Below are 15,982 nucleotides of genomic sequence, written 5' to 3'. Positions count from 1 at the left end.
TGATTATTTGTAGCCGATTGTCCGATGGTCGTGTCTACAATAGTGACCATTTGACCAGTCTGTAGCTCTGGGCAGTGGGATTCAGATCACACAGAAGACCTGTCTGTGTGTGATTCCACACCAGCCCTGGGATTCAGCTACTCTCACAAATGTCTCACAGACTGTCTTATAAATTTACAATTAGATGAAGTCATGTAACAGTTTTACAGATAATTTAAATAATCAGACAGCAGTTTTGGCAGTGGATACATCTCCACATGGGGGAAAGGGACAGTAAAATAGTAAGGAAAATACAAAAGAAGAAACTGAAATATATGCGCTCACTGTAAAGTACGAAGAGGTGGTCAGACAAGCAAAACAGCTTTGCGGATAATGTGAAGTGACATTGTTTTGTGTCAATCAGCTCATGGATTCAGCTTCATGTGCCTTAAGCTGTGCATGCCTTCATGAAGACTCTCTTTAAGATGATTGCACCTTTCATTGTCAAATCGCCTTCTTTGGATACAAAAGTTGCACCAATACTAAGAGAAAGGATGAGGAATGGCTTTTATCAAGCGATTGCAGTGTTTGTTTGACGGAGGATCCTTGTGTGCTGAACTGGCCTCTGGAGAAGTGTAGTGCAGTAAAACAGAAGGTTTGTGTCACTCAAGATTGTTACAGAACAGAACAATACAATTACAATACTTTTGTGAGAGTAAATATTACTGGTGCATCACAGTTCTTATAATGGTGAAAACAGGAGCACCTTCTCTACATTTTTGACTGAAGTATTTAAACGGAAAGAAATACTATCACTATGCAATTCATAAATGCAATTGAGCTCCTATAAAAGTTCTAGTCTGATGAAACAATGTATAGAATTAGGTGACAATATCGGAATTCATTCAAATGCACAAGATTAATTTTCAGCAACAAAAAAAGTGCTCGGAAATATTTTACAAGAATGAAACCTTACATTCACCTAAATAAGCATTCACCCTCTACATTAGCAGAGAACAGTAGGACAGAAGGTTAGTGTCACTGGACACTGCATCAGAGAGGCCGATCTCTTCTCCCTCATTATGCAGGCTTACCCACTCATGATGAACTGTCCTCCAGCGATACTCAGCTGCCATCATCGACTCAGACATGACGTTCATGTACGTATTATACCTTAATATGGCACTGCGTTACAATAATTTGATCAAAACAACTGGTGAATAAATAATAATCAAATATTTTTTCCTTTCTTTTAGTAGCTAAAGACCAAAAAAGAAGCATTTATTCTTTTCCTCTCCTACCAGCCCTTACAAGTCACCCAGTTTTTAGTTTAGAGCTGGATTAAAGCTCCAGTCTCTTTGAGGGTTGAGTTGGAATCCCACAGCTGCCAAATATCTCCAACTATCTCAGTGTTAAGAAGCAAAAAAACTCACATTTGCTGCAGAAGGAACAGGAGAATTCGTGCCATTCAGCCTTATAGCGTGATGTCATTTTCTCATTCTCGTTTTTAGATGCTTGTGATCGAATCTATGATCCTTATGAGTGTGGTCACCCTCCATAAAGATAGCACAGATACAACGTGCCACGTTTTCAGAGAATCACATTAATTACAGGTCAGAAGAAGGCGACAAAGTGTCCGCTAGGCAGTCCAGCGATTTCAATGGTGTTCTCTGTTGTTTAGGTCCAGAATGACACCCGTTACAACCAGGAAACACACAGTGTCAGGCATCAAAAAGACTTCCCAAAACCCTGATTCTCTCCTTGATCCGGTGATGGCATCCAGACATTTTCTGCAACACAGCCAGGATACGGTCTTCAACAACACGAGTGAAAAGCTAATTCCCAACCTTTGCAATCCTTTGCAAAGAAGGACCACATGTGCTCAGTGTTAAATGCACTGTTCATTATTAATAATAATAATAATCTTGACATTATATAGCGCTTTTAAAGGTGGCTTTTCAAAGCACTTTACAGAATGACAACAATAAAGTTAAAAAAATACACAAGATAAGCAGGATGAGAATACACAGTTAGAGGAGACAATAGATGGTGGTATTAAATACAGTAGGAACAGAGGGGTAAAGAATAGTGCATTAAAAGCTCTTCTAAAGAAGAGGGTTTTGAGTCTGGATTTGAAGGAGTTTAGAGAAGGTGACTGATATCCTTGGGGATAAAGATCCAGAGCTTTGGGGCAAAACAGGAGAAGGCCCTGTCACCCATAGAGTGTAGTCCAGATGGACTGGGGGACAGATAGGAAAACACAATTAGAAGAGCGAAGGTTGTGAGGTGGGGAGTAGGGTGATAACCCAGACAGGTACTGAGATGCCAAGCCATGGAGAGCCTTATAGCTGAGCTTGAGGATTTTGAAGTTGACAGGAAGCCAGTGCAAGGACTCCAGGGCAGGAGTGATGTGATCACAGTCCAGTGCTAATTTCTTTCTTGTGGCTGCTGGTTCATTTTCAACTGTGGACTCTTAAGAAGTCCTGTATTTGACTTGATCAACACCAATCCCTAGAGGATTTAGAAAGGTTCAATAAAAATGATATATGACTCTGGTAGGACTCGAACCCACAACCTTTGAATGACTTCATTCTATCAAGGCCTAGAAGTCCAACGCGCTCTCCATTGCACCACAGAGACAGCTGTATGAACAGGTGTTTGCCCCCTTCCTGATTTCTTATTTTTTTGCATGTTTGTCACACTGAAAGTTTTAGATCATCAAACAAATTGAAATCTTAGACAAAGATAACACAAGTAAACACAAAATGCAGTTTTTAAATGAAGGTTTTTATTATTAAGGGAAAAATTAAACCTACATGGCCCTGTCTGAAAAAGTGATTGAGATTTATCAGTCTGGAAAAGTTTATAAAGCCAGTTCTAAAGACCAAAATTACCCCAAGAGCACAGCGAAGACTCATCCAAGAGGTCACAAAAAACCCCACAACAACATCCAAAGAACTGCAGGCTTCACTTTCCTCAGTTAAGGTCAGTGTTCATGACTCCACCATAAGAAAGAGACTGGGCAAAAATGGCCTGCATGGCAGAATTCCAAGACGAAAACCACTGATGAGCCAGAAAACATCTTGATGACCCCCAAGACTTTTAGGAAAATACTCTGTGGACTGACGAGACAAAAGTTGAACTTTTGTGTTTCAAAAGTTGGAAGGTGTGTGTCCCATTACATCTGGCGTAAAAGTAACACAGCATTTCAGAAAAGGAACATCATACCAACAGTAAAATATGGTGGTGGTAGTGTGATGGTCTGGGGCTGTTTTGCTGCTTCAAGACCTGGAAGACTTGCTGTGGTAAATGGAACCATGAATTCTGCCGTCTACCAAAAAATCCTGAAGGAGAATGTCCGGCCATCTGTTCGTGACCTCAAGCTGAAGCGCACTTGGGTTCTGCAGCAGGACAATGATCCAAAGCGGGCAAACTTCTATGCCCACTTTGATGCTCTGAACACGGGCAATGCTGAGAAGACCCCAAGTGTGCAGGGTGAGTTTGTTCTGAAACTCTCAGAGCAGGACGTGCAGAAGACTCTGAGCAGGGTGAAAATCCGTAAGGCTGCAGGGCCTGATGGGATACCACCTCACGTCCTGAGGACATGTGCAGCCCAGCTGACCACTGTGTTTACGGACATCTTTAACTCCTCCCTGTCACAGTCCATGGTCCCCACCTGCTTTAAAAAAAACACTATTGTTCCAAACCCCCAAAAAGACAAAAGTGACATGCCTGAATGATTACTGCCCAGTAGCATTAACATCTGTGGTGATGAAATGCCTGGAGAAGCTGGTGTTGTCACACATCAACTCCTCCATCACAGAGTCCCTGGACCCCTTGCAGTTCGCCTACCAGAACAACAGATCAGTGGATGATGCTGTCTCCCTGGCTCTGCATACAACCTTGGAACACCTGGACACTAAGAACTCGTATGTGAGAATGCTGTTTGTGGACTACGGTTCAGCATTCAATTCCATCATACCCAGTCAACTGGTGACAAAGCTCAGGGGATTAGGTCTGTGCAACTCTGTCTGCAACTGGCTGCTGGACTTTCTTATTGAGAGACCACAGGTGGTGCGGATAGGCAATAAAACATCAACACCACTCACCCTGAGCACTGGAACCCCACAAGGCTGCTGTCTGAGTCCAAGGTTGTACTCCCTATTTACTCACGACTGCACAGCAAGACACAGCAACAACCGCATCATTAAGTTTGCCGATGACACCACTATAATAGGACTGATCAGTGATGATGACAAGTCCACTTACAGGGATGAAGTTGTACAGCTGCTTAGGTGGTGTCATAGCAATAACCTGGACTTGAACATAAAGAAAACGAAAGAGCTAATAGTGGACTTTCGGAGACACAGGCCATACACTCACAGCCCACTCAGTATTGATGGAACGGAAGTGGAAACAGTCACCAGCTTTAGGTTTTTGGGAATTCACATCTCTGAAGATCTAACCTGGACTGTGAACACTGACTCTATCATGAAGAAGGCTCAGCAGCGCCTTTATTTCTTGAGGTGCCTCAAGTGATGGGGGATGCCAATACATGTGTTGGTGAACTTCTATTGCTGCACCATCGAGAGCATCCTCACCAACGGGATCACTGTGTGGTACGGTAACACCTCTTCGCGAGAAAGAAAGGCACTACAGAGAATGGTCAATATGGCCCAGAAGATCATCGGCTGCGGTCTCAACGAGATTAAACAGCTCTATGAGGACCGCTGCCGTGGTAGAATTCTGGCCATCACAGAGGACAGTCACCACCCCGGGCATGAGCTCTTCACCCCACTGCCCTCAGGCAAGAGATATAAGAGCATACGGACACTTAACACTAGATTCTTCAATAGCTTCTATCCACAAGCAGTGAGACTGGCGAACAAATTTAGCCATCCCCCTCGGACCACACCTACACCATCACCATCTACCTCTTTATGATTTCTTATCTATTGCACATCTCCAGTCATTGTTTACATGTCTGTATTGTTTACATTCAAACTGTCTACATGTTTACTTGCACATTGTCTATTGTTTGTTTGTACATTGTCTTGATGCACTGTTTGCACTTTGTCTTGTTTTTTACACTTGTTTTACAATCGAGAGACTTTCTGTAAGTAAGAATTCCATTGTACCAGTACCGGTTACATATGGCAATAAAGTTCAAGTTCAAGTTCAAAACACACCAGCAAGTCCACCTCTGAATGGCTTAAGAAAAACAAAATGAAGACTTTGGAGTGGCCTAGTCAAAGTCCTGACCTGAATCCGATTGAGATGTTGTGGCATGACCTTAAAAAAGCGGTTAAGGCTCGAAAACCCTCCATAGTGGCTGAATTACAACAATTCTGCAAAGATGAGTGGGCCAAATTTCCTCCACAGCATTGTAAAAGACTCATTGCCAGTTATCGCAAATGCTTGATTGCAGTTGTTGCTTCTAAGGGTGGCCCAACCAGTTATTAGGTTTAACTAAATGTTATCCACAACTTCAAACACCTGTGAGAAACGGGCAACTGCAGTGTTACGCCTGCTGGCTCCACAGATAATCCTTTTTTGAAGTTTAAGGAGAGGATTTCTTTGTCAATTCAATTAAACGTTTCAGAAATGCTGAACTATTGATGTGTTTCACACGCAGCACGGGCTCTCCTTTGCTTACAAATATTTTTTTTACACCAATTTACTCAACTACGATTTTGCTGAGCATTTTGTTTGCTTGCTTCCTATTGTATACTGCTCTGATTTCTGTATTGTTCAATTTCCCTGTTGATTTTAATTTCTTGTTTTCTAAGACAATCAGACCAGCTGTTCTGACCTTACCCTGCACTGGAGCCACTCTTTTCTTTCCAAAGGCGTGGAGAGAGATACTACTGCAGGTAACACCCCATGAGAAACATCATGAGTTTCTGGAAAAGCTCTCTACCTGCCCGCTCCCCACACCGACGTGTGTGAGCAGGGATTTAAAGGGACATTCTGAAGTGTAGAAACATTTTATCGTTACATACTTTTTCTGTGCAGTTAGTTCTCCTTCAACTCCGCCCGACAACAGAGGTCGTTTTTAATACATGAGTAAAGGCACACTGCACATCTGCAAAACATCACGTTAAGGTTTAGGGAGAGCGACATCAGTGATTGGAAGGTACAGATGCAGCCATTCAAAGTGCGCAGTACAGACACATACCGGAGGTAATTGGCTACGGCGTCGCGCATTGTGACGCGCGATGACGCAAAATACCGCGGTACGTGATTGGTTGACCGACAGGGGCACTCGTAGTCCGTTGGTCGGTCGTAGAAAGATTTACAGTAAATGTCTTTACTGTGCCCATTCTAGCATTGAATATTCATATGGAATTTTACCACTGAAGGGAAATCTTAGTACCTGAGCATAAAAAGAATAGGAGCATACTGTAACGCGTGTGAAGGCCATAAACGATATTAATTTAGGAACATAAACATACAGTATATGGCTGGTCTCTGTACTTTAAATAAAAAATACACACCAGTATTCCATTTCTCCCTTAACATTTTAAGCTTCGAAGTCTTTAACTAATGTGATACTGGAGTCAACAAGCATACTTTTAGAATTTGATTAAAAGGGAATATAATATGGAATTGCGTATCTAAAGAAATTAATAACGATATAATTATATTCATGTACCGCAACACAAGAATAGTACATGCTGTACATTGTCTGTTGATAATGTTTCTGTAGTGCTTTTTCAGCACTCTGTATGTGACCTTGCTGGTGGCACTGTGGGTTAGGCTCCTGACTCCTACCTCACATGCTGTGTGTTTGAATCCTGCTGGAGTCATGACTTTTTTTTCAACAAACATTTCTTTGAAAAAATAAAACATTTCCCTGGGTCAGAGATTAAATAAAACCTCACTCGCACCAAACAAATTTATATTTCTAAATATCACAACATGATCGAATTTAAGTCATTTTAATAACAATGAATAGTCACCTATGTGTTACAATATAAACATTTATATTGATTTAAATCGCGTTTTGATTTAAATCGCAAACGCAGGTTTAAATATATGTGTTTTTTGATTCACAATCAGACAAATGCAACATAAATTGATATCTTTGTCTTCTAAGTATCTTAATAAACTTTCAGCATAGCTTTCTCCCCGTTTAGATGTATTTTTCTTGGGATCCTGGGATCAAACATGGAAAGATTAGATTGTAATCGTTTTTTTTTTTAAATACATTTTAGAAAAGTGTAATCTATACTAAAAAGTTGTACACCACCTGCTATAAAGATACATATTGTAATACTTTCGGGTTCGGATAGGACAGACACGAGAACTCAGACTTGCGGAGTTAAAGCAAGTTAAAGCCTTGATTTTATATATCACCTTTAAAAGTGGCATCTCAAAGCAAAGTAAATACCCAACACTGATTGTACCAATCTGTCATGCTAATAAAGCACCTTGAATTGAGAGAGAGAGAGAAGGGGAGGGCGAGCAAGCGAGAGAGCACAGCCAGGACAGACAGGCAAATAAGATACACTCCACAGACATTCACAACAGTGACATATCATAAAACATTTGCACATATAGTTAAATTATTATTTGTTTTTCAGGAAGTTAAAAAAAAACACTTGAATTACTCATCCAGTCTCTCGAAATAAAATTATTTTTCAAGCAATGCAACTAACGTCGGGCAATGTGTTTTTTTTAATCCAACATTGACAGCCACATCTTAAATCTTGTCAGTCAGCTCTTTTTTCTCTATTTGAATTGTGGCAATTCAAACAACCTGGGATAACAAGTGGTCTCAAAGTCACAGAGCTCACAGACCTTTCACAACAGATGACAATTCCCTTAGTCCTTCCTTAGTCTTCCTGAAATTGTCAGATTATGAGTGAACAAAAACATTTTATTAAAAATTTAATAAAAATTATTTTTTAATCGCGTATCTAAGGAAATAGCAGTATAACCTTGTTCATGCAGTGGCATGTTACATTATTAATTTGGGTGTCTCCTCTTGCCAGAAAGCTCTAAATTGCATTTTGAGTGCGGTTTTTGACTTTTTTTAAATTGCAACCCATAAATAAAGCTGATACTGTTTAGACTTTTAATTATTTTAAACTGTATTACAGCAGCACAATGCAACGTAAATTGCAAAAATGCACTTGGAATCTGTCCAAGCCCTGCTTTGTCAGGCATTTTCTTTTACTGTAATGGACATAAAAACTCCCTTGCTTTTAACAGAGCGTTTCATAATATCTAACTACGAAAATTATTTAAACTGCTACACTTATCATTCAACCAGAGCTCGAAATATTACAAGGATCCTCAAGAGCACAGCAAAGACTGTATTAAAAGTATACTAGTGACAAATTAGTATACTTTAGATCTTTTTTTCTGATACGGGGAAAATCTGATCATGTTTCTCTATAACAATAAAAAAACATTATTTTACATATCACCTTTATGTGATATCACCTTAAGGACAGCACATACAAGTGTTAATTGCACAATGGACCGCGCAAATCAATTTAAAATAGTCTTCTTTGGGTGTGAGGGCAGGAGTGGATCGCAGAAGGCATAATCAGCAAATTAGGAAAACAAAGAACAGGACAGGTGAGACGTGTATCCAGAGAGCGGGTGATCAGAAAAAGGAACAGCTGTTATGCCCAGGTTTTACGCTCTCTCTGCTGAATGAATAAAAGCATTTTATTAAAAACGCGTTTGCGTTTGTCTGGGTATTTACTTTGTAATCTGTGGTTTCCATCTACTGTATTGCTTTGAGATGCCACTTTTAAAGGTGATATGTAAAATAAAGTTTTTTATTATTGTTATAGAGAAACATGATCAGATTTTCCCTGGTTCAGAAAAAAGACGATTAAAATCTGTAATCTTTCCACTTGTATGTCATCGGAAAATACAAGAAGTTTCTGCTTTGTGTAAGGATGGTATCAAAAAGTAATCTAACTGGTGAGAAAGCTGTGCTGCTCAAAGCGCTTTACAGGATAAAAACAATAACAACAATAGTGTTAGGCTGGGCAAACGATTTTTTTATAGAAATACAAAATGAGATATAATGATGTGTTCCGGCTAAGACATTAACAAGTACAACCCCCCTTTCTGAGAGAGTGCTGGCTGTGACGAATTAAACCGGTTTCACGGGTATTTTCAAAGTAGAAGGGGGCAAGATTTCCAGCAAAAGACACCTCCCCCCTCCAAAAGTACATTACTTACTAGTTAAGAAAGCTAGGCTCCTCAATGAAATCGCTTTAACATGCTAATGCGTTGGTGTAACAGTCCGGGTGTGGCAAGCTTCTAATGTCAACCCGACTACGACAAAAGGAACCCTTCTTTCAGTGGAAGACAATGAACATATTCTAGCCCTAAATGAATTAATAGCAAACATGGTTTACATAAAAGACATTTTTCCAAGAAAGTTTAGCCTTTGTCACTAATGAAACCACTAAATAAAGACATAAATATAGAAATCTTAAGATTTTAAAAATACATGACTTTGCTAAAATTTATTTAAAAATAAAAACGATTACAAACGCCAGCGGAGAGAGAACAGGGGAGGGATGTTGGTTTTGCATTAGGGGATGGGGCTATGGAAATGAGGTCTATTTGGGAATGTGGAGTTACATGTTCTGGTTGTTTGTGAATTATAGTTGTTGAGTATAGAGTGTTGAGGTATTGATTTTGTGTAATGCTTTATGTTGAAAATTGAGCTGGATTTAGTTTATGATAAAGAGGATAAACTGGGATGGGAGGAGGGTTTGGTTTTGCATAAGGATTATGATAATTGGAGGAATTTGAGTGAGTTTGCGGGCTATTTTTGGTTTGTATTACAAATAATTCATACTAGATATTGAGATTTGTTGTGGTTTTGTTGAGATTTAACTCCGCAAGTCTGAGTTCTTGTGTCCGTCCTATCTGAGCCCAAAAGTATTACAATATGTATCTTTATAGCAGGTGGTGTACAGCTTTTTAGTATAGATTACACTTTTCTAAAATGTATTTAAAAAATAAAAACGATTACAATCTAATCTTTCCACGTTTGATCCCAAGATCCCAAGAAAAATAAATCTAAACGGGGAGAAAGCTATGCTGAAAGTTTATTAAGATACTTAGAAGATAAATATATCAATTTATGTTGCATTTGTCTGATTGTGAATCAAAAAACACATATATTTAAACCCGCGTTTGCGATTTAAATCAAAACGCGATTTAAATCAATATAAATGTTTATATTGTAACGCATAGGTGACTGTTCATTGTTATTAAAATGACTTAAATTCGATCATGTTGTGATATTTAGAAATATAAAAGTCAATTAATTGTCCATAATATTGCTATTCTATTTTTTCAAAGAAATGTCGCAGTACACGAATATAATCATATGGTTATTAATTTCTTTAGATACGCGATTCCATATTATATTAGCAGAAAAGCTTAAAACTACCACTTTTTAACATGCTATTTCACATGTTAGTTAAAGACTTCGATGCTTAAAATGTTAAGGGAGAAATGGAATACCGGTGTGTATTTTTTCTTTAAAGTACCGATTCCTGGAATCTGGCTGGCTGACATCCTTCTGAAGTGGTTCCATAATATCTGGTATACGGAAAAGAAAGCGTTGATAAAAAAGCCTGGATTATCATGTATCTGATACAAGTATCTTTTAATACAGTCTTTGCTGTGCTCTTGAGGATCCTTGTGATATTTTGAGCTCTGGTTGAATGATAAGTGTCGCAGTTTAAATAATTTTCGTAGTTAGAAATTATGAAACGCCCTGTTAAAAGCAAGGGAGTTTTTATGTCCGTTGCAGTAAAAGAGAATGCCTGACAAAGTAGGGCTTGGACAGATTCCAAGTGCTTGTACAAATGTGCTAAAGAAATTATACTTTGAGTTTACAGCTTGTCCAAAGTCATTCATTATTAATACTATTAGTAATATCTTCGGTAAAGGCTTTGATGTATAAATATTTCTGATAAAGGTAGGTTGTGTACTTTTGTCCAACTGAGCAATCTTGCTTTCATAAAATATACCAAATTTTTAATGACTGATGATTAACATGCTGTAATACACAGTTTAAATTTAAAAGCTCAAAATTTATACCGCGAAATACCCCACCCATTTTGAATGGCTGCATCTGTAGGAAGTTTCGGGTCACTTTTTTTGTTATAGATTCAAGCAACCCTAAATACCTTTTCAAGAAACATTTCAGAATCCATGTCACATCCAGTACGATTGCTACACAGGTCTACAGAATACAATCAGAATACTGTTATTTTGAATACAATCAGAATACTATATAAAACACACCGCCCAAAACATTTCTAAAACAGGAATTACACGTTTAGGAATGCGCCCTCCTTTATACATTAAATATAAGGTCTGAAGCCTGCTCCAAAGAAGAACTATATTCAGAGCTGACAAAGAAGTGATAGGAAACATCTCGGAAAACGAAGGTGCTGTCGTTTTCAAGCGTCGGACACCAAGAGCTGAACCCGGCGTCCTCTGAAAAAAGTAAGGTGTTGGGAGTGTGGCTGGGTGGTCTAAGGTGCTGGGTTTGTGCTCCAATTTCTTCGCAGGGGTAGGTTTGAATTTCGCTGCTGCTAAGTGTTTGTGGGTTAAGACCATCCTTCTATTGCGAGTTCAATGGGTAAAAACTTTGCTTGACAGTCTGTTGAGAGACTGAATTAGGTGTTTCAAGATAGTCTTTGTTAGCTTAACATCAAGGCAGAAAAAAGCCTCATTTTGTCTTCCCAACAGCAATGCTCTTTGGTCCCTTCAGCGTTATGCAGGGAACAACATCTGCCGTGATCACTTTTCAGAGTTAGTGCGAATCGTAGTGTGCCATAGTTGTTTTTAAAATTGGTTTTGTCGGCATGCTGCATTTGTCTGTGAAACTTTAATGCTGTGTTTTTTCACGCCGAATCGATGGCAGGAGCAAAGCTTATTCAACCTTTGCACTCAGCGCTCAATCAGAAATATAGTATGTATTACTATTAGTGGCACTGAGGTCACTATGGTGCAATTGAGCGATGTAAGACCAATGGCATAATGGATAACGCATCTGACTTCAGATCAGGAAATTGTATGTTTGACTCCTGCCTGGCTTTTGTTGCGTTAAAACGATTTACCTTCCTTTATATAAATTAACTGCACCTTAAAGCTATAGAAAACACTTTGGGTAAATTGTCGAAATTCGCATGAGGCTGCAGACAACTTAACACTACTGTCTGGAGATCAGCTCCTTCTCTGAGCTCCATTGGAATGAAATCCCGTGGGTAGCAAAGATGGAGAGCAGCTCAACTTGTGCTCAGTGCGGTGCTGAGGGTTCAGTACTGGTGTCGTTCTACTTAGCACAAACTGCACAGGCTCTGAATCAGACCATTTCAATTAGTTTGGTCATTTCAATTAGTTAGGACACTTACTGTAGAATTATTACTTTGCCTGTCTCTTGTTTGTATATAATTTAATGTCTCTGATAACTTAATGTTAGTTTTTAATTTAGTTTTAGTTTTACGATGTAGGTTAATGCGTTGACATATGCACGAACACGCGAAATGTCTCACTCCTGATTCAGCTCATGCTCCATAGGAGAGAAGAGATTCCTCTTGCTTCTCGTACAACCATATCAGAACAGAAGCCCGTGTCACCCAGCTCTGATTCAAGAGTGACTCGCATCTTCAGCCCTTTTTTTTGTTCGTGATCATTAATTTCTTTAGTTATGATCAATATTGAACTTTTTAAAAATGAAAATAATCAAACATGCAGGCAGGTTTTTGAAAAGTATTAGGAGTTGACAGGGCGCCCATTTGGAATAGTCGTCAGAAAATGTGAGAAAAGGAAAGTTATGTAATCTCTCACACACAGCATTAGAGATTGGAATCTGATTGTAAAAAAGCTACCTGTCTCCCCGTCGGTAATCAAACCCCAGTTTCCCGCATGACAGGCAGGGATACACACCATGACACTAACTAGGAGCGCTTGCTAGCTGTTAGGAGGCATTTACTCTTATGGCTACTACTGTTTTGGGTTTCGACTTTTATTTTCATTCCTTCCAGAGGAGCGCATGAAAACGAGTTTCCATCTGCCCCATCCTCACTCCTGGTCTACTATTGTCACAGCTCCTCCTTGTGCACGACCAACACCCATGAAGTCGGTTCTTTCAGCTTTACTAATTAGGTTTTCAAAGGCTAGAAGTAGGGCACAAGACGAACACGAACACTAAAAGCATCCTTATCTGCTTTCAGCTGCGAAATGTCATTTGTGGACGCTGAAGAATTTGTTTCCAAGGCAGCGGTTTCAAGCAATTTTGCACTTTAAAAGTAGAGCAGTGCGTTTCCATTTTTATGCAGGCACACGATGACATAAGGAGATTGTCGTAGTCGGCAGGACTTGAACCTGCGCGGGGAGACCTTGATGGACTTCAAGTCCATCGCCTTAACCAAAAAAACACAGCAGAATTCTTCAAACCAATTGAAGTCCGATTGAACCGCTCCACCAAGCTGTCATTCCGGGGATCCAGCGGGGTTGTCTGCGTCTTAGAGATCCCCAGGCGCTGGCACACTCTGGCGAAGACCTGGGATTCGAAGTTACGCCCCTGGTCACTGTGTAACTACTCCGGCACCCCTAGCCTGGCAAACATCCCCTCCAGTAGTGCATCGGCCACGGTGGAGGCACTATGGTCCGAGAGGGCATATGCCCCCGGCCACTTTGTAAAATAGTCCACCGCCACCAGGACATAGCAGTTTCCGGCCTCAGTGCGCGGAAACTGGCCCAAAACGTCAACCCCCACCTGCTCCACAGGAGTCCCCACCTGGTGTTGTTGGAGGCGGGCTCCTTCTGGGCCACGCGCACCGCACACGTTCGGCAATACCGCTCCATGTCCCGGTGGCAAAGACCCCAATAAGAAGTTTTTTTTACAGCCGAAATGCCCCACGCCCGAATGGCCGTGCACCACTCGGAGCACAGCCCCGCGGAGCGACTGTGGCACCACCAGCTGCCACCATATCTCGCCACTGAAGGGTGCCCGCCAACCCCGGCGCAGCACCCCATCCTTTACCTCCAAGGCCTCCCACAGGTCGCAGAGGGCCTTGACGGACTTTGGGTGCGGGGCAAGCTCCTCTCGCAGAGGCCGCGCTCCTGCTGCCTTCCAGGGGAGCACCGGCCCCACATCCGGATCAGCTGCCTGTCGCTGCACCACGTCTGACAGACCCACCCCCAGCGGCCCCTCCAGGGCCGTGGCCACGGCGCTCGACTCCGCCACGGTGCGGACGGCCCCCTCACACTGCTCCCGCTGGGCGCAGTAGCAGCAGTCTGCGGCCTCACAGGGGTGCCGTGAGAGAGCGTCAGCATTGAGATGGCGAGATCCCGCACAGTGTACGACAGTGAAGTCGTATTCCTGCAGGATCTCTATCCATCACACCATCTGCCCCTCCGGCTCCTTAAAGTGGAGCAGCCAGGTGAGGGACGCATGGTCGGTCAACCGGAATCGGGTCCTGAACAGGTACGGCCTGAAGTGGCGGACCGCCACCATCACCGCCAGCAGCTCGCGACGGGTCACGCAGTAGTTCCGTTCAGCCTTATTCAAAGCCCGACTGTAGTAGGCAACTACCCGCTCCCCATCTGGCCCCTCCTGCGCCAACACCGCGCCCACCTCCGAGACACTCGCGTCGGTATCTAGGATATACTGTAACCACTGATCGGGGTAGTCTAGCACGGGGGCCCCCACCAGAGCTTCACGTAACCGACCGAAAGCCGTCTCGCAGCCCGAGTCCAATTTGAAACGGCGGCCCTTGTCGGTGAGGCAGTGCAGCGGGGGAGAGATGCTGGCAAAGTCCCGGTCGAACCTCCGATAATACAAAGCCAACCCCAGAATGCAGCTCTGCGACGGTGCGGGGAGTCGGCCATCCCCTCACTGCAGCAACCTTACCTGGGTCTGTAGCCACCCCTCGCGGTCCAACAACATGTCCCAGGAAGGTCCCCTCCCGCAGCAGGAGCTCTCACTTGTGGGCGTTGAGCCTCAGGACAGCACAGCAGATGCAGGCCAGCACCGCCTGGAGGTTCGTCAAGGCCTGGAACCAGCAGGTCGTCCAGATACAGCACACACTGGTTCAGCGGGACCAATGCCAGCACCCTCTCCATCAGCCTCTCAAAAGTCGCCAGGGCATTGCACAGGCCAAAGGGCATGACAGTAAACTGCCAGAGGCCCTGGCCGATGGAAAAGGCCGTCTTTGGTTGAGCATCGGGAGCGAGCGGTACCTGGAGCGGAGGTCAAAGGAGCTGAAGCAGGTCGACCCTGTGATGTAGTCCAAGGCGTCGTCTATCCTCGGCAGGGGGTAGGAATCTTTCCAGGTGACCTCATTCAGCTTGCGGTAGTTCACGCAGAACCTCCATGAGCCGTCTTTTTTTCGGAGCAGTATGCTTGGCATGAGCCATGTGTCCCGGTGGGATGCAGATGGGCCTAGCGTCGCCAGTGTTGATGTCGTGTTGGACCAGGGCGGCGCGGGTGCAGTCCTCATCCCTTGCCGCAAAGAGGTCCTCTTTTTGGGCGAGTAGTTCCTGGAGCCGCTGCCGCTGGTCCCAATCGAGGCCCTCGTCGCTTCACTGGTAGAGGTCCTCAATGGCGCGCCTCGCTTCCACGCAATGCTCGGCCCCCGCCACCGCCACCGCCGCCTTGTCAGACCCCCCGGGTGATTCAGGGGCAGGATCCGGCACACTCGCTCCCCGGCTCGCAGGCCCGGTCCGCCCCGGCGACTGCCACCGCCACTGCCTCTTTTTCCCCTGGCTCCGGCAAGCCCGCGTCCCTCGGCCTTCGCCGGGCCTGCCCTCCACCAGGTGAAGTCGCTCTCCCTGCCACACCAACTCCTGCCGGCCCAAGTCCAAACCGGTCCCCACTCCCTGCAGCAGGTCCAGCCCCAGGATGCAGTCCTCCTGGATGGGTGCAAGGTAGCAGGCGCACCGTCGCTGTACCCAGACGGAAGGCAAGCACCTGTTTCCCTGTTTCGGCACGGCTCCT

The sequence above is a fragment of the Lepisosteus oculatus genome, chromosome 14 (assembly GCF_040954835.1).
Source record: "Lepisosteus oculatus isolate fLepOcu1 chromosome 14, fLepOcu1.hap2, whole genome shotgun sequence".
Lineage (NCBI taxonomy): Eukaryota > Metazoa > Chordata > Actinopteri > Semionotiformes > Lepisosteidae > Lepisosteus > Lepisosteus oculatus.
This window is presented reverse-complemented; position numbering follows the sequence as displayed.